At 40.5% G+C, this 18,496-nt stretch overlaps 1 protein-coding gene across 5 annotated transcripts in view; it reads left to right on the forward strand.

Annotated features, from left to right (window-relative positions):
- Window positions 1–18,496, forward strand: part of RERE (arginine-glutamic acid dipeptide repeats) — a 408,498-nt gene that overhangs the window by 123,466 nt on the left and 266,536 nt on the right. The window contains exon 1 of one of the 5 annotated variants that reach the window (XM_061160482.1): window positions 9,023–9,123. The exons of the other annotated variants lie outside the window; for them this stretch is intronic. The gene's annotated coding sequence lies outside the window, so the exon portion shown is untranslated. Of the gene's footprint in view, window positions 1–9,022; window positions 9,124–18,496 lie in introns of those variants that run through there. 5 annotated transcript variants of the gene reach the window in all.

Consider the following 18,496-nt stretch of genomic DNA (forward strand, 5'->3'; position numbering starts at 1 on the left):
TAATGTTTTATGGTTTTTTTGGGAACAAGTAGAGGAACAGAACAATTGTGTTTAGCTAATTTAGGGCAGTGGTGGTGTCATAAAGAGAATTGCATTGTGATCAGACTATGCCAAGATTACCCAGTACATCAGTGAATAATTTGGTTGACATTTGATAGATGGGAAAAGGAGAAGGAATTTGCCTGAAGTTTTTACTTTTTAATGAATGGAGTTTCCTTTTTACATCTAGTGCATTGATGTGGGATCTATTCTTAATAGTCATAGAGCAAGAATCCTTGGTTTACAGGTATGGTAATATACATTTCCTTTCTTTATAACCCTAAAATACTCTTAACTTAATCCTCAGTATATTGAGGCAGGATCATAATTCCCATTTAACAGAGGAGAAAAATAGCTGAGAGATCAAGTCATCTTACTCACTGCCCCTCAGTACTTGGTTTGATTTCCATGTCTGATTTCCATGCCTTTATCTTCTAATGCTTTCTCTTCTAAGATTAAAATCAAATCTAAATATATTGATGTGCAATTTTTGGTTAAATCAATTATTAATTAAGTTCAGTTTCCTTTAACTTCTGTAATACTTATTTAAAAAATTGATAAAAATGTTTTTCTGGTTTTCATAGCATTAGAAACAGATAAAAATTTATTGAGAAGCTAAAAGCTGAATTTGTTAGATTTATCAGTTGGGATCTGAAGAGGATTAATTTAGAAATGGGCTTTAATAAAAAACTGATTGCTTAAATGGAACCCACCAGTGAATTATGTATTGTAACTCAGGAGATCGGCTCTATATTTGGACTAGTGAAGGGGCTTCTAATTCAGCTTTGCTTTTTATGCAGTTTGCCTTCTGTGTTCACTGGCGTTGCAGGAGGAGAGGTGCTGTGTATAGCCCTTGTCATAATGGGTGGGTAGGACTGCAGGGCATAAGATTGTGGCTCCTCCAGAGACAATCAAGCACTTTTGAACTTAGGTATTGCTTAGTTTATCATTCTTGTTTGTTTTTCTAAATTTCCTATTTGAAATATAGTGTTTTGTTGTTGTTGTAAATCTGACAGTGCTAATATAGCATTGTTTTCCTTAAAAATTTTTTTGTTGGAGTACAACTGCCGGGTGGGACCCCAAGGCCGCCCCTTCTTGTTCACTGCACAAAGAGAGTCCTTTGTTTTTAATTAAGAGTAGGTTTAATAGCTCCATAGTTATAGTTGTGATTTAAAAAATCAGATATGCCAATACATTTAGTTTTTATTTTCTGGCATAAATGAATATTTTTTGTTTTATATCTTTGTAAATACCTTTCCTGGTTTTCTGTCAAAAGCAGCACCAGTAACTCTGGGGGTTGGTTTTCCCTGAGGTGATCTACAGCACATGGTTTATAGCACAGTTCAGTGTGTGTTACTGAAGAGGTTTGTGGAAAGGTATTTCCCCCCCCTCTTTTTTCCTTTTTAGCAGGGCTCAGCAGTTTAATTTCTCTAGACCTTAATGTAGAATCATTAGATATGAGCAGTGCCCTTTGGTGCCATGCTGTAGGAGAGAATTACGGGAGAAGTGCAGAACAAGCCTGAAGAGAGACATGCAGAAAAAGGGACAACAAGGGGGCAGAGGTGCGTGAGAGGGGCTTACATGCTCAGTCATGTCCGACTCTGCAACCTCATGGACTGTAGCCCACCAGGCTCCTCTATCCATGGAATTCCCAGGCAAAATACTGGAGTGGGTTGCTGTTACCTTCTCCAGGGGATCTTCCCAACCCAGGGATGGAACCCATGTCTCCTGTGGCTTCTGCATTGGCAGGAGGGTTCTTTACCACTGTGCCGCCCCTTGGGAAGCTGCACAAGAGGGATGTTTAGTTGTAAAACATGTGGTGTGTTGAAGGCTTGCCATGTGGCCTCTTTGGGCCCCCATATCACCGTCTGTTTGAATGTTCAAGCTTCAGTGTTTTTAATCCTACAGGTTTTGGGTCTCTAAAGTGAAAGGGTTGGTCACTCAATCAGTTGTGTCTGACTCTGCGACACCACAGACTTAAAATATTGTTAATTTGTAACATGTGTTGCATTTGGTTTACAAAGTCATTCAGTTGATGTTTGTGAATTTTATAGTTGTATTTATTTTTTGTTCTTTAAGGTGAAGAATTTTAAGGTAAAGAAAGTGAGGTTCAGAGTTGGTGCATAATAGAGCCTCACTTCTGGTTGGCATCTTTGGGCTTCTGCAGTGCTCATTCTACCACATCATAGCACTGAGTAGTTTTATTCCCCACTTTTTAATAATTGATTTTTTCCTTTAAAAATATTTTTGGCTGCACTGGGTCTTCATTGCTTTTGTGCAGGCTTTCTCTAGTTGAGGTGAGAGGGGCTTCTCTTGTTGCAGAGCACAGGGTCTAGGGTGCCAGGCCTTCAGTAGTTGAGGCAACTGGAGTCGAGCACACACAGGCTTCAGTAGTTTTGGTGAACAGGTTTAGCTGCTCTGCAGCCTGTGAAATTTTCTGGGACTGGGAATTGCCTGCATTGGCAGGTAGATTTTTCACCACTGTGCCACCAGAGAAGTCCCTATTTCCCACTTTTGAATATGTTATCTTCCTGAGACTCAGATTCTTGATTTCTCTTTGAATTGAGTTAAGGCATGTGAAAAAATCTGTCATCATTCTAATAAACTTTTGGCTAACAAAACCTGATTGAGGCTGGTGTACCTATGAAGTGTACATCATTACTTGTTTCTATAATTTTTGTCCTAGGTTATATTTTTAGAGTCAGCATTTTTCTTAAATAATCATTTGCTTGCTTCATGTTCCTGGATATAGAAACATTAGTGAGTTAGTATACTGTTCTCTTTGTTTTATAGGTAACATTAACTGTCATCATCTATGTATTAGAAGGCTTATTGTCAATAAATAGTGAACATTTTGATCTCAATGAAACCAGGAAATATATTCATAAGACACAACATGGTCACAATAGTTTAGAGAGTTCTTGACAGATTATACTCAACAGATTTTTGAAATCAGTACCACAACAAAAATGTACATAGGGAAGTTGCTTTTAAACACTGACCTCTCCCCCTGCCCCCAAACAGCTTAAGGAGCAAGGTCAAAGACTGTGCCTTTGATAGTAAAATTTGTTTTAAAATATGAGGAATTTCTTACATTCCATAAATGAGGTAAGGGAAGTGAGATGTAATTTACTTGCTGTTATTAGTTGCGAAATTACAAAGAATACAGAGCCTGACTGTAAACAGTCCTGTCCAGTTCACTTCAGTCGCTCAGTCGGGTTCAACTTTTTGTGACCCCATGGACTGTGGCACACCGGGATTCCCTGTCCATCACCAGCTCCTGGAGCTTGCTCAGACTCGTGTACCTTGAGTCGGTGATGGCATCCAACCATCTCATCCTCTGTCGTCCCCTTCTCCTTCCCACCTTCAATCTTTCCCAACATCAGGTTCTTTTCCAATGAGTCAGTTCTCTGCATCAGGCAACCAAAGAATTGGAGCTTCAGCTTTAGCATCAGTCCTTCCAGTGAATATTCAGGGCTGATTTCTTTTAGGATTGACTGGTTTGATCTTCTGTAGTGTAGTGAAAGGAATAAGGCCCTGTTTCACACATGAATAAACAGACTTAATCTCACCATGTGACAGAGCCACAGTAACAAGGGACAGCCTGGGGGTGAGGAAGGAAGACTTCAGGCAGAAGTCTCTGTCACTGAGCTGGAATAGTTTAGGATTCAGAGTAACTGAGATTTGTGATCCAGATAAGCCCCCAGTCTCACTAGACTCTGCATGACTGTGCTGAAATGAGAGTGGAGTGTATGAAAGTACTTCTGGTGCAGAATTTATTGAACTGAAGTGCCTACGTTTCAAACTTAGAACAAATTGAGTTTTTGTATTTGTCCAAACCTCTCAATATGAATATTCAGTCAATTCAGTTCAGTTGCTCAGTCGTGTCTGATTCTTTGTGACCCCATGGACTGCAGCACGCTAGGCTTCCCTGTCCATCAGCAACTCCCGGAGCTTGCTCAAACTCATGTCCTTCGAGTTGGTGATGCCATCCAACCATCACATCCTCTATTGTCCCCTTCTCCTCCCGCCTTCAATCTTTCCCAGCACCAGGGTCTTATCCAGTGAGTCGGTTCTTTGCATCAGGTGGCCAAAGTATTGGAGTTTCAGCTTCAGCATCAGTCCTTCCAATGAATATTCAGGACTGATTTCCTTTAGGATGGACTGGTTGGATCTCCTTGCAGTCCAAGGGCTCTCAAGAGTCTTCTCAAACATCACAGTTCAAAATCATCAATTCTTCAGCGCTCAGCTTTCTTTATAGTCCAACTCTCACATCCATACATGACTACTGGAAAAACCATAGCTTTAACTAGATGGACCTTTGTTGGCAAAGTAATATGAATATTGGGATGTGAAAAAATGTTTGTTTCCTCTTCCATTCCTAGTCTACTTCCTTAATGGTACTCTTAAAATTTCCACTGTGACTGTCTTTTTTTTCCTTGGAGTCTGTGAAAATCTACTTCTGTCTGTGCTGGTCTTATAGTACAGATAAATTCTATTTTATTTTCTTGATTTACTAGAAGGCCTATGATACAGAACCTTGAATGTTATCCAATCTAAAATTTTGTTTGGTAGCACATTTTAATTTCTGACTGAACTTAGGTATTAATGATTTTAGGTTTTATCTCCCATTTTATATTTACAGGGGAAGTAGAATAATGTATAGAGAATGATTAAGCTGTGTAAATATTTGTACTTTCCATAGTGCTAGATGTTCTAAAGTCAAATATTTGTTATAGAAATTAAAGCTTAGCTAAAGAACCAGCTATTTTACCTTTTAAGATGGATAAGATTTGGTTTCCAAAACTTCATTTTCAAAGTACCTGACAGAAATATTAAGGAAAGACTCCCTGGTTACCATAAATAATTTAGTGTATGAACAGTGAATCTATGAGATACTTCTAATTTATTCCTTTTATGTAAAATTCATTTCTGGTTTGGTTTGCAAGCGCTTGCACATTCTAAGAGCTGTTGGAGAGGAGTGTCACTTATTGTGGGTTAGATCTCATTTTACTCCTCCTTCTCCTCCCTCTCTTTTCTTTCTGGATGGTTTCTGTTTGCTTCTTTGTAGGTTAGAAATGACAAATAGTTTTAAAAGCCCAGGAAATGTGTTTCTAGAGACCTCCCCTCCCTGTTTTTAGCATTTCTGTCTGTGAAGTGAAGTGAAAGTCACGTGAAGTAAAGCTCAGTTATGTCCGATTCTTTGCAACCCCATGGACTGTAGAGTCCATGGAATTCTCCAGGCCAGAATACTTGGTAACCTTTCCCTTCTCCAGCGTGCAGATCTTCCAGAGCTGGGAATGCAGAACCGAGTTCTCCTGCCTTGCAGGCAGATTCTTTACTAGTTGAGCTACCAGGGAACCCCATTTCTGTCTGTACTTTTAATTATTTTATGATGACTTTTCAGATTTCCATTTTCTCATTTGTTCTGCATGATTTCCTATTTCCTTTCTCAGGTGTTTCAGTATTGGTAATTTTGTTCTATGTTTACCATTTGTAGCAGATGTAATTTTTTCTTGATTGTATTCCTGCAAAGTTGACCCATATTAGTAAGAAGCAGTTTTGTTCTTTTATTTACCAGTTTCCTTTTCCTGTGTTAAAGTGTTTGCAATTCCTGATCTGGACTGGATGTGAACTAAAAATGTGTTCTCTCACTTCTAAATGGGTGAGGTTTATCACACCCAGGTGGGGAAATGAGATGGTATAATTTTGTCTTTTCATTTTATCCTGCTGAGTTCTTTCCCCTTCCCCCAAGGATCCATTTAAGCATAAATGCTTTATTTCAGTCTGTCTGTGTTTTTTTACCTTGAATTCTATCATGCCTCAAGATCTAAAATTTTCAGAATCCTCCTCCCAGTTACCCACTTTTCTGCTATCCATAGGACTTAATGTCATTGTTTTGGAATTGCTGCTTCTTGTTGTCAAAGTCCTTCTGGAAACATTTTCTCTGGAATCCTTTGCATTCAAGCCAGAATTCCTTGGGGGAAAGTTTCTCCCACCACCCTACTTTTGTTTGCTTTCTTAGATTCCTGAGTGCTTTCCTTGGGAAGGAATAGTTGCTCTCATTTTGGCCTCCTTTCCTGGGGTTTCCCAGGTGCTGCTAGTGGTAAAGAACCCGCTTGCCAATACAAGTAGGCTTAAGGGTTGCAGGTTTGATCCTTGGGTCAGGAAGGTCCCCTGGAGAAGAGCATGTCAGCCCACTCCAGAACTCTTGCCTGGAGAATCCCATGGACAGAGGAGCCTGCAGAGCTACAGTCCATAGTCAGACACATCTGAAGTCACCTAGCACACATGCACATGCATGGCTGATGGCTGACCTTTCTCCCAGAGATCACTGATACCTGGGACTCATAGGATGGAAGGAAGTGCCCCAGAGAAACACAGCTCATACATTCACTCACATTTCTTCTTTTTCCTTCCTTTTTTTGGGTAATGAAATAGTAACCAAAAACCCAGAATGGTCATCACTGAACAAGTTTACCTAGCCTTCCCTACTGCCCCTCTCCCCCAGGTCTCTTCGAAAAGGGTGTTTCCAGCATTAAATCGTTTGCCACATCCTTATTAAAACACCCCCTTCAACATGCATCACTCAGAAACACAGGTCTCCCTTGATTACTGCTTTAAAGCAGTTACTTTAGTATTGCATTATGGAAGGATGTTTAGGATTCAAGTTTTAGAGAAATTTTTATTAAACTGTCCCCACCCAAGTTTGAGTTTTTCCCCCATTTGCCTCTTTCCTGTGTCTGAGCAGCCAGTGGTAATACAAGCAGGTAACAGGTAAAGCTAGCGAAGCACTTGGGATGGTTTGAGATATTTCAGTCATTATTGAGAAATAAGTGATTGAAAACATATGCTCGTAAAAGCTCTAGTTTTGCAGAAAAACAGAACTCTGCCTGTCATCTTGTGTTATAAATTCAGAGGTAACTTATCAACTTTGCAGAAATTGGGGTTTTGTTTTTATTATGAGGAAATATGTGCAGCCTCTCACATACCCGCATGGCAGTTGCACAGGATTGGAAAAATCCTCTGAGAGCAGATAGACTTATGATTTTATCCAGACTGTCATTACATTGGGCCTGTCTGCCAGAAACTGCAGGCTCCGAACTGAGAGTGATGGCATAGTATGTGGAGTGAGTCAGAGGAGGCGGGTTTGGAAAGGGAGCTTACAAAGAAGTAGTGCTGACAACAGAAGGTAATGGGACCTGTGATCCTCAGACTTGGCACCTGTGACCGTTCTGAGGAAAGCTACCACACAGTGGAGAAAAGCGTGTTCTTGCTCTGTTTTCTCCTCCAATCAGGTTGTGTAAATTGCTGAAGGAATGTTAGGATAGATGTTAGAATCTAAAGCCTTAGATTGCTCAGGAATTTTTTCCTTCTTCCATCTCTTCTAAGAATCATGATCTGTTGTTAAGGGTAAAAGTCTCTGGGTTCATATTTATGCATATTATTGTTCTTAAAGCAGCCAGAGTTCATTAAAAGGAAGTGGTTTATTGATGAAATGGGAGTCTTAATATTTTTATTTATATGCATTTAGATCCAGATCAGTGCTAATAGAATTTTTTTTTGATGTTGGTCATGTTCTGTGTGTGTGGTGTCCACCATGGTACTACTAGCCACACAGGACTGGTGAGTACTTGAAATGCAGCTAGTGTGACTGAGGAACCGAATTTTTTATTTTATTTAATTTAAACTAATTAAAATAGCCACATATGGCCAGTGGCTACCATATTAAACAACACAGCTCCAAATTAAAGCTCTTAAGCGATTCGCATGGCTGTCAGTGAATAACATCAGAGGGCGTTCTCTTGTGTACAGACATGTTAATGGTTTTAAGAATGTAAGCTTTTATTTATTTATTTTTTCAGAGAAAGTTGGAATGAAGGGGGGAGTATAAAGGTACATCTACTGGTGTGTGACATGGAGAATTACAATTTAATTTTTCAAACAAAACCCCCAAAGGTAGCCTTTTTAATGTATTTAAGAAGACCATTAATGAGAACCACATTATTCTGCTCTAAGAATCTGTGCTCTTTGATTATAAGAAGAAAACTTGTTAGTGGGTAATGAAAACTGAAGTCTAATTAATAAATGGATTTTGTTCATTCATCAGATAGTTGATTGCTTTCAAAGTTAACATGGCACAGATTCCTGCTCTCAGGAATCTGAGCAGAAACCAGGAGACCATGCTTGTACTGTGAGAGCCCTTTATAGAGTTCATGGATTCAAGATTATTTTCTAAAGCCTGATCAAGGGTTAAGGCATATGTTGATATGGCCGGTATTTGGGGAATCAGATTCCTATCAAGAACTCCTGATAATAGTTAAGTGCAGTTAAGTTATAGAATTTCTATTACTCTTATCCACAACTCATTCTGTTCTAAAGAAGAGCAAGAGTTGGCATTGCTTATATATTTTGTAATGTGATGAATTACTCTTATTTTTACTGTGTTTTCTACACAGTTCTGAAATTCTGTAATATTCTTAAAAATGCTTCTTACCTGTTTGTTATATCATTTGTTTTTTTAAAAAAAAAAAATCAAAAGTGACAGACCTAGAGGGAAGAAGCAACACATCATATCCATCTGGCTAAAAAAAAGCAATCTAAAACAAAACTGTAAATTACCAATTGCTGAAAATGGCACATGTGTCTCTAGGTAGTTAGTTGTATTGTTAGTCAATTTGCGCATTGCAGGATAAAGCAGGGAGGAGAATAAAGGGATCTATGCCTTTTCCCCAGGGTCCTATAGATGTGATAAAATTAACTTGAATCAGAAGTGACAGTTTTTCCATTGATAGCATTTGAGAATAAATTTCTCTGTTTTCTGAAGTGAGAACGAAGATTCCTTTTGAGAATGGGGTTGTAACCCTATGCCCCATTTACATTTCAGCCTTTCAGGTTGCATTCGTCAGTTGCTTTTGAAATTTATGTTCTCTCATGCTGCATATTGCCTTGCTTGCATTTTCCAGGTGTTCATAAAGGTCACTAGAGACTAGAACTCTTCAATATATTATTCGTTTACATTGGACAATAAACTGAGCTTCTGATGCTTTTGTGGTTGTGGAGTATGGGATGAGTATTTTGCTGGTAAGTTTAATTTTTCCTTGAAAACAAAATTGAGACTTGCCAAGGGAACTTGACTTTGAACAGTTTGAATACAGACCTTATTTAATCAGGCAATTCAGTTGCTCTACCATCTTTATCTTGCACTATATGAGATGAAAGCTTAGAAAAAGATACCTGTGGTATTGATTAATCCTGCCAGTGCATGGCCAATAAAATCTCGTTAACAGATGTACCTGCTTCTTGAAGAAGTGCCGTTTCTGCCTTCAGTTCTGCTCAGTATTATCATGGTTATTGTCCATAGATGTGACCTCGATAGTTGCTCTCATACTTTAAAAAATTTAATTTGAAAAGCTCTGAAGATTTAGCTTTTCTTCTTTTCCCCTTCCCTGTATTACTTTCCTTCTGATGATAATGTTCAGGTCTATAAGTCAAAAGGTTCTTTTATAGTCTAGTGGTAGTTACAGGGCGGTGTTAATAATTTATAAATGTCAAAATGCGCCCTCTCTAAGGCCAGTGGTCTAGAGGAAAAGCTTCAACTTTGGTACATATTAGTTAATAACAGTTTGTGTTTTAAATGATACTGCAATAGATTTAATTTGGATGTGCTTTAATATAAACTAGAGCATCACATTCTTTCACCTCCTTCTTTAGAGAAACATGCTAATTAATTTTTCTTATTTTGACACTTATCTTTGGAGCCCTTTGTTTCACAGATTAATGGGTTTCTCGGTAATGACCTTCTTTCCAAGATCTTGACTGATACTTGCTTTAGAGGGGTATTGGAAACCCGATACCGTCTTAATGGCATTCTCTTCTCCTCAGGAGGGTCTGGTCCAGAGGTAAATGAGTTTTTATTTGAGAATCTGTTACACACTGAGCCGTGGTATGTTATCTGTGGTGTGAGGCCGTTACATCATCCTCTGCAGCTCCTTGTAGTAAACAAAGTAAGCTGCTACATTGTAATAGGGACTGCTTTATTCTTGAGTGTGTGACTGGTCCTCTTATCAAGAAGGTAAAAATAGAACATTCTACCCCTCCATAGGAATTTATTCTACTTATTGCTGATTTTATATATATATATATATATACACACACACACGCACACACATATATTTATTCGGGGGTTTCTTTTCTTGATAGATAAACTTGATATTTTTCCTAAGAGTTATTTTTATTTTACAAGGAGACTCTTTGAGAACTGTGAACTTACAGTGGGGTTAACTTACTGGGGCCAGAAGCCAGGTGTATCTCAAGTTGAGTGTCCAGAGAGGTCACTGCTGATGCCTGCAGGGGGAGCTTTAGGTGACCCTCCATAGGTCTGTCCTGTACTTCCCTTCACAGTTTCCTTCTTTCTACCTACAGTTTCCTCATTTTCAGTTTCCAAAATGGAAAATGTACATTCAGCATATTGGTGTAGCACTTTTTGCTGTGTGTCACATATCATTTGACTGCTCCTGGCAGTCTTGGGTACCACTTTGGCCATGAAGAGACCTTAGTGCTGAGAAAAAGTTACCAATGCTGCCCTCATTGCTGATGAATGATAGCAGCTAGGTAATTACGTGTAAGAATCCTTCTTTAGAAATCTAGACTCTGTTTCTGGGCAATGACCCTGCCTCTCCTTTTCTGGCTCTACCTACTCTGAGTGTTAATGTGATCAGTCATTATGTGCCAAAAAGTCTGGGGAATCTGCAGTAGTCAACTACAGAAAAACATGCTCACACTCAAAATTACCTGGAGCTTATGCTTCCTGCTGTTACACATAAATTTGTTGTTTAGTTGCTAAGTCGTATCCAACTCTTTTGCACCCCCATAAACTGTAGCCCGCTAGGCTCCTCTGTCTGTGGGATTTTCCAGGCGAGAATACTGGAGTGGGTTGCCATTTCCTTCTCCAGCCAGTCTTCCCAACCCAGGGATCGAATCTTCATCTCCTGCATTGGCAGGTGACTCTTTAACCACTGAGCCACCAGGGAAGCCCCCCTCCACATACACAGAAGGTATTTGTATAGTGTACTGGGTAAACGGGAGATATTTTGGGAATGTCTGTATAGGACTTTGTGAAAAATTCATTATGTGTTTTCCCCCTCATTCTTTCATTGTCAAATATCGACATAATTTTCTTGATAATGCACATATATTTTGAGTCCAGTTAAACCTTTTCACATCAAGTATTTAAAAACAAAACGCTCTCATCCCTTGACCCCCATTTGACTCAGCACTTCTTTAGGACTCAAATTATGACACCAACTAAACATCACTGTATGAAAAGGCAAAAAGATAGGACACTGAAAGATGAACTCCCCAGGTCGGTAGGTGCCCAATATGCTACTGGAGATTAGTGGAGAAATAACTCCAGAAAGGAAATCAGCCCTGAATATTCATTGGAAGGACTGATGTTGAAGCTGAAACTCCAATACTTTGGCTACCTGATGCGAAGAGCTGATTCATTTGAAAAGACCCTGATGCTGGGAAAGATTGAAGGTGGGAGGAGAAGGGGACGACAGAGGATGAGATGGTTGGATGGTATCACTGACTCGATGGGCATGAGTTTGAGTAAACTCCAGGGGTTGGTGATAGACAGGGAGGCCTGGTGGGTTGCAGTCCGTGGAGTTGCAGAGTCGGACACAACTGAGCTACTGAACTGAAACATCACTAGTGAGACTATTAAATCTCACTTTTATTTCCTTTCTGGAATTGAACTTTTGTTTTGAATTCATATACTTATTTACTATGTTTTTTCTTTTTTTTCATGCGGAGCCTACAGTATTCAAATTGGGGCCTCAAAAATTTGACTTAAGAAAACTTCTTAAAATCCATTAACTCTCCTTTATTAATTTGCAGGGTGAAAAGGGTTCTCCCCTCCCCACCCCGCCCAGGTTCTTTGAAATGGGGTGGGAAGGGGAGAGGGTGTTCCTGTCTTAAATGCCCTCCTGAAGTAGAAACAGGTGAAACTGTAGCAGGCTGGGTTTTATGAAATGCAGCATTTGGTAACATCATTAATATGTAATTTGTCTGTAGGCAACTGTTGCAGATGTAGAGGGCTTCTCTGTGAATTAAACAGTATGTTGTTTTTACCTCAGGATTTCCAGAAGGTAGTCTGAGACAGTCTTTCCATCATCCTGTCACTGACACTTCACTTCACTGATGTATTTGGTCTGTCTGTAATATCTTAACTTGTTTCTGAGTATTCTCTTTCCAGCTTGAATGTTTCATCTCCTGTAGTTTGTTTCCACATCATCCATTCTCATGGTTGTTGGTGTAGGGATTGCATATTGAAGACTCCCGGGTTTCATTCAGCTTTTTGACCTCTCAACCTGAACCTGCATTTCTGCTTGGATATCTGCTAGGCATCTCAAATGTTCCAAACAGAATTGCAGTTCTCCTTTTTCCTTATCGGTGAAGGAAGTTCTGCTCTTCTGGCTGCTCAGCCCAAATTACGGCCTTCACTCTGCCTCTTCTCTTTGTCTCATGTCGCATGCAGTGTGATAGCAGATTCCCAGGGCTCTTCTTGCACAACCTGCCCACAGTCTGGCCTCTGCTAGCCCCTGAGCGACTGAGACCTGGCCTGAACTCAGAGTTTCCTAACCCCTCAGCAGCCTGAGGGAGTCTGTTCAAATGTAACTCGGATCACTACTTCTCTGTGCCAAAACCCCACAGAGGCTTTTCTTCTTTGTTGTCACTGTTTCAGCCACCTTGGCCTTCTGATGTTGTTTGGATGTGCCCAGCATGCACATTTCAGGCATCTGTACTTACTTTTCTCTCTGCTTGAAATGCCTTCCCCCAGATAATCACGTTTACTGCTGCCTCACTTCCTTTAGGTCAAATGACCCCTTACCATTGATTACCTTGAATAAATCCACAGCCTCCTATTCCCTTTTGCCCAACTTTGTTTTTCTCCATAGCACTCAACACTCATCACCAGCTAATATACTGTATATTTTCTTGTCGTGTGTTGTCTGCCCCCTCCCCTACTGTACTGTAAGCCTCTGTGGTTAGAGATTGTGTGTGTTCTGGTTGTGCATGTGTCTGTAGCTCCTGTGGCAGTGCTTGGCACCTAGTAGGTGCTTAATAAATATTTATTGAATGGAGGAATTCACAGCAACTTTGGACATTGGTGTTTCTTTGATGATCAATGTTAGAACTACAGCATTTAAGTGTTATGGACCAGTGTCCCCACCCTCCTGGTCACTACCTGGTCACTTGCTAGTTCTTGGCATCTTGAATTGAATAATTCAAGATGCCAAGAACTAGTGACTCTTTTGCTTTTCTCTTTGAAAGACATCAGGTTAACAAAGATGGCAGGGTAACACATTTGGTCAACCAAGAGCACATCATGCGCAGTTAGAACAGCTCAGTCCAGGAAAATGGCACACTGACTTTTGGTTTAGATTTACGATTTTGGTCAGAGCTACTTTTCCTTTTCATCTGAGATTCAGATTTTAAGTGTTTTTAGAAGGACTGCTCTGGTAGGTTTTATAGTTTTATTTTTCCCCTGATATAATTTGTACCCATGGATTAGAAGTGTATTATGAATGCTTTTGGCTCTTCATATATGTGTGAAGTGTAATTGTATTAAGTATAAAATCCACCCTGTCATTTCCTTTCATCAGCCTCTGAGAGTTTATGTGCCATGGTTGCAAATTAACTCAGAATCTGGGGGCTCTGCAAACTCAAAGAACCCTGTCCAATTTATCTGCTTTGGAGCATGTTGTACAGAGGTAGTAAGCCTGACCAAGCATTCCTGCATATTAAAGATTACTATGGTCCAAGGAAGTTTCTCTTTCATTCTCAGTTGTTACATGAAATAAAACTTCTTTGTGTTTAATTAACCCCTCTGCTTTTACAGCATTAAGAGGGTGTTTTTCTCAATTGCAGAGGTGGAGCCAACCCTTGTGAATTTCATAGCTAGGTGCATTTTTTTTTTTTAAGCTATAGCAAGGCCTGAGCTGTTGTTTTTTTTTAAGTAACTTTGTAATGTTACTGTTTGTGTGTGTTTGTGTTTTAACTGATGTAATGAAATATAATTCACATAATTTACCCATTTAAAGTGTACAATTTAATGGCTTTTCATATTTTTGCAGGTACATGCAGGCATCACCATAATCAATTCTAGAACTTTTATATCCTCTCCAAATGAAACTCATAACCATAGCAACCCCCACCCCCACCTCCAGGTCTGCTTTCTGTCCCCATGGATTTGTCTTCTCCGGACATTCTATATACGTGGGATTATACAGTGTGTGGTCTTCTGTGACTGGCACTTTTCACGTCACATAGTGCTTCCCAGGCTTACTCATACTGTAGCATAGATCAGTATTTCCTTTCTTGTTCTTGTTGGATAATGTTCTGTTTTATGGATATACTATATTTTACTTATCCATCTACTTGACTTTTATGTTTCTCTTTTATCCATTTGGTTTTCTATCTGTGGCCATGCTTTGAGAGAGTGTGTGCTAAGTCATTTCAGTCATGTCTGTCCAACTCTACAACACCGTGGACTCTAGCCTGCCAAGCTCCTCTGTCCATGGGATTCTCCAGGCAAGAATACTGGAGTGGGAAGCCATTTCTTTCACCAGGGGATCTTCCCTGACCCAGGGATTGTCTCCTGCATTGACAGGCGGGTTCTTTATCACTAGCGCCCCCAGGGAAGCCCTTGAGAGCGTGAGTTCAGGATTTTTTCGTCTTTCCCACTAGGGGCTTGGCTTCATGGGCATTTGTTTCTTGGCATCGAGGGCACCCGTTTTTCTCAGTTAGTTGTGTACGAACAGAAGCATCCATTCGGCCCCAGGACCAGAGCAGGTCTCCACTTGAGTAATAGTACTCTTGATAACCTTCAGGGCTTGCCAGGAAGCATCAAGATTTTCAGAATATTTACTTCTGTTTTCCTAATTCACCTTCACACATCTGTGTAATTTCTATGTCAGGAAGAGTCCAGTTTATTTCAGAGAATGAAGAACATGCCATATTATATAGTTTTCATAACAATGTTCGCTTATGGATTCAATATTGGTCAAGCATAATTCTGAATAAAGCAGCACAGCTGCTTAACCCTTACAAATCTCTATGATCAACCAACAGTTTTATTCGTTTAAAGCAGCAGTTCTCAACTGTGAACAACTTTGCCCCACCCTCCCCCCCATCCCAGAGACTGTGTGGCAGTATTTGGAGATATTCTTTTTTGTCCTAATTGGAGCAGTGGGTTGTGCTACTAGAGTCTGTGTGAGTGGAGACTAGGGATAATTCACAGGGCAGGCAACTCCCTGCCCTCCCCTCCCTCAGTAATCTGGCTGAAAATGTTAGTTGTACCACCGTTGAGAAGCCATGGTTTTAGAGTAAGCAGTGAGTATTCCTTAACTACGTAATAGAAGAGACACAACTATAGGCAACATGTAAGGCAAAATATTTCATATGTAATTAGGAAAAACTTCACTTTTTAACAGTATAGAAATCAGTTGCTTGTGTGGATCAATTTGTGTGTTCTTTAAAGAAAGGGAGGGTTTTTAATTTTATAAGGTGGGGGATGCGGGGGAAGCCACTTGGGCATCTCATCTTTGGGAATTCCTTACTGTTGCTTCAAATAAAAAGATTATGTGTTGTGTGTTATCTAATTGGGTTGTTGATCATAACCTGGCGTTTTGCTGTTCTGGGTACTTTCCCCACCTTTGCAGGTTGTATGTTTTGTTGTTGTTGTGTCTTTTTGGAAGAAATTAAGATACTTGTCAGAGTTCACCAATCTTAGTTCTGTTTTTTCCCCATAGTCTTCTCAGGGAGTTGAAGAAGAGCTGCTCTAAGCATTATACCCACTTGTGATTAAGGCGTGTTCATTCTGGGCTTCCTTCTGTTTTGATAACACAAAGGCTGTGCTCTGAATTTGACTAATGCGTCCCATCTTGGTGATTTAGGTTCTCTTAATAAAACGTGTTCCAGGAATGAGTATTTCAACTCACTGAATATTTAAACGGATCGAGTTTAAATATTTACTACCCCCATATGTAGAGAATCTTTGGAGGTGCACATACAGCTGTTTGCTTGTAAATGGTTGAATTTGTTCGGGTGGGAGAACTTCACACTGGTTTATTTTCATGTGGGAGAACTGCTCTCAGGACCACATCTGTCTCAGGTAAAACCCTCTGACTTCTGCGTGGGCTCCCAGATCTGCTGACCTCCTGTTTCCCATGCATCTCTGTCAGTGATTCCCTGGCCTATTTTGAAATGTTCTCTGCAGGAGCTTGCTGTTGATGAGTTCTTATCCAGGGAGTCAAGTGTTAGAGTGACCTTTCCTTTCCAGAGCAAAAGTCAGTCCATTTTCATTCCCAGGCTGTTGGTATGAAAGGGACAGGAAGAAAACATTGATTTTCCTTTGAAAGCATTCACCCAGCTGCCGTCTTCTTTCTGCATGTTCTGCTGCCTGCGGCCCCGCAGAGTGGGTAGATCACTGAGGTCTTGTATACTTGGACCAATCTGTTTTGTTCCTAAAGGAGAAAGTAAGAGCATTTATTGAGGCACAATAAATGTAGAAATGGCAAAGGCAGAAGTTCTAGAGGATCTTGGTTCCTAATTTATATTTTTGGAGGTAGTAGATTTGAAAGCAAACTTGTTGGAATGGCACAACAGCTCTTGATCTCCTGCCAGATGAGATGAGTGTTGCCCAAAATGCTATTTTCATCTTAAGAGTCTTAGCAAGTGTATTGGCTTACTTGGCTTTTAAGGCTGTGTAATTGAAGGCAGTAATTGAAGGTAGCCTTGTGGTTAAGAGGATGGGCTCTAAGTCCACACTCTGGGTCTAACACAGAGCTGGGTGACTTGGGTCTTCTTGCTCAGCCTCTCAGTGCTTGCTTTTGCACAGGGAAGATGCACACAGCAACAGCATCTACTGAATAGAGCTACAGCTAGGGTGGTCATGTGACCTGCTTTTATGTTTTTCCTGAGCAATTATTAATCTTTCTGCTCTCAGATGTGTCCCAGTTTGGATGATAAATTGTATTCTCATTCTCACTATAGTGAAGATTGAATGGATTAATGTGTGAAATGCTCAGCGCATAGTAAGTGCTCAGTGAGTATTAGCCACTTTATTGTTTTAGGAGCCTCTATTATACGTTCCCTCTCCCTCTCTACATAAGCTTGCTCCTGCTAGTTTTACCTTGTGTCTGCCATCAAGGACAAGGATTCAGTCACTGTTTTTGCCGAACCTGTAACATTTCCTCCTCCTTTTGGCTCCTTCCTGTTCATGGTTTATAAGCCAGCTCAAGTAGCCCCTCAGTTAATCACTCATGGAATACTTTGTTTCCCAAATCAACATCTCATCATAATGCCCTCTTAATTGCCCCAGCTTATGTGTCAGAGAGGGGAGAGAAAAGTAATTTATTACTAGCCTGTATGTGCCAGGTGGTGAGTTAGGATCTGAGAGTACAACACAGGACAAAAATAGTCAGGGTCAGCCCCTCATGGAACTTCTAGCTTAGAGGTGGAGGCAGATGTTAGTCAAATCACACAAAGAAATGTGAAGTTACAGTGGTGGAAAGTGCTGCAAGGGGATTGAATCTAGTCCTCTTGGGCAAGAAAGGCCATCCTGGGGAAGTTGCTATTGCACTGGACCTGAAGGAAGAGTAGGAGATACCTAGACCAGGAGAGGAGAAGAGCATCACAGACAGAAGGAAGGACCGGAGCTGTCTCACTCCAGGTGGGGGAGTGTGTTCAGAGAACCTCGGGGAAGGCAGTGGGGTCAGGCAAAGTGTAGGAAGTGGGTGGGGGTGAGGCCAGATAGAAAGATAAGGGCAGAAAGAAAGGATCAAGGCGAGGATTTGTTTGTTGTTGCTGTTGGGCTTTTCTCTAGTTGTGGTGAGCAGGGGCTGCTCTTTGTTGCAGTGTGTGGACGTCTCATTATGGTGACTGTCTTGTTGCGGAGCACGGACTAGTTGTCTCACAGCATGTGGGATCTTAATTCCTAGACCAGGGATTGAACCCATGTCCCCTGCATTGGGTTTTGAGTTTCTAGTTAACAGTCCCAGATTTGGGTTTTAGTTAGTAGAAGTGACAAGTCACTGAGTATTTTAAGGTGAGGATTGACCTAGTCACATTAACCTTTTGAAAGCAGAGACCTGGCTGCAGTGTAAAAAGAGAATTGTGAGGATTCAGAGGAGTGGATTTGAAGAGGAGCCAATTTGAAGTGGTACAGGAAGGGTACACTAGTAGCTTTTTGACTAAGGTTGAGGTGTTGGGGTTGCTCCCAAGTAGCTGCATTTGAGAGAAATTTATAAGGTGACAGTGTCATGCTTTGTTGATGGTGGAGGCGCTGAACATGAGGCTTTGGTGTCCAGCTTGCCCAATAGGATGGGCAGGGGCACCAGTCATAAGACAGATCATGTGGGACCAGAGCCTGCTTTGGTTTTGATATGTT

This window comes from Dama dama, chromosome 14 (genome assembly GCF_033118175.1).
Source record: "Dama dama isolate Ldn47 chromosome 14, ASM3311817v1, whole genome shotgun sequence".
NCBI lineage: Eukaryota > Metazoa > Chordata > Mammalia > Artiodactyla > Cervidae > Dama > Dama dama.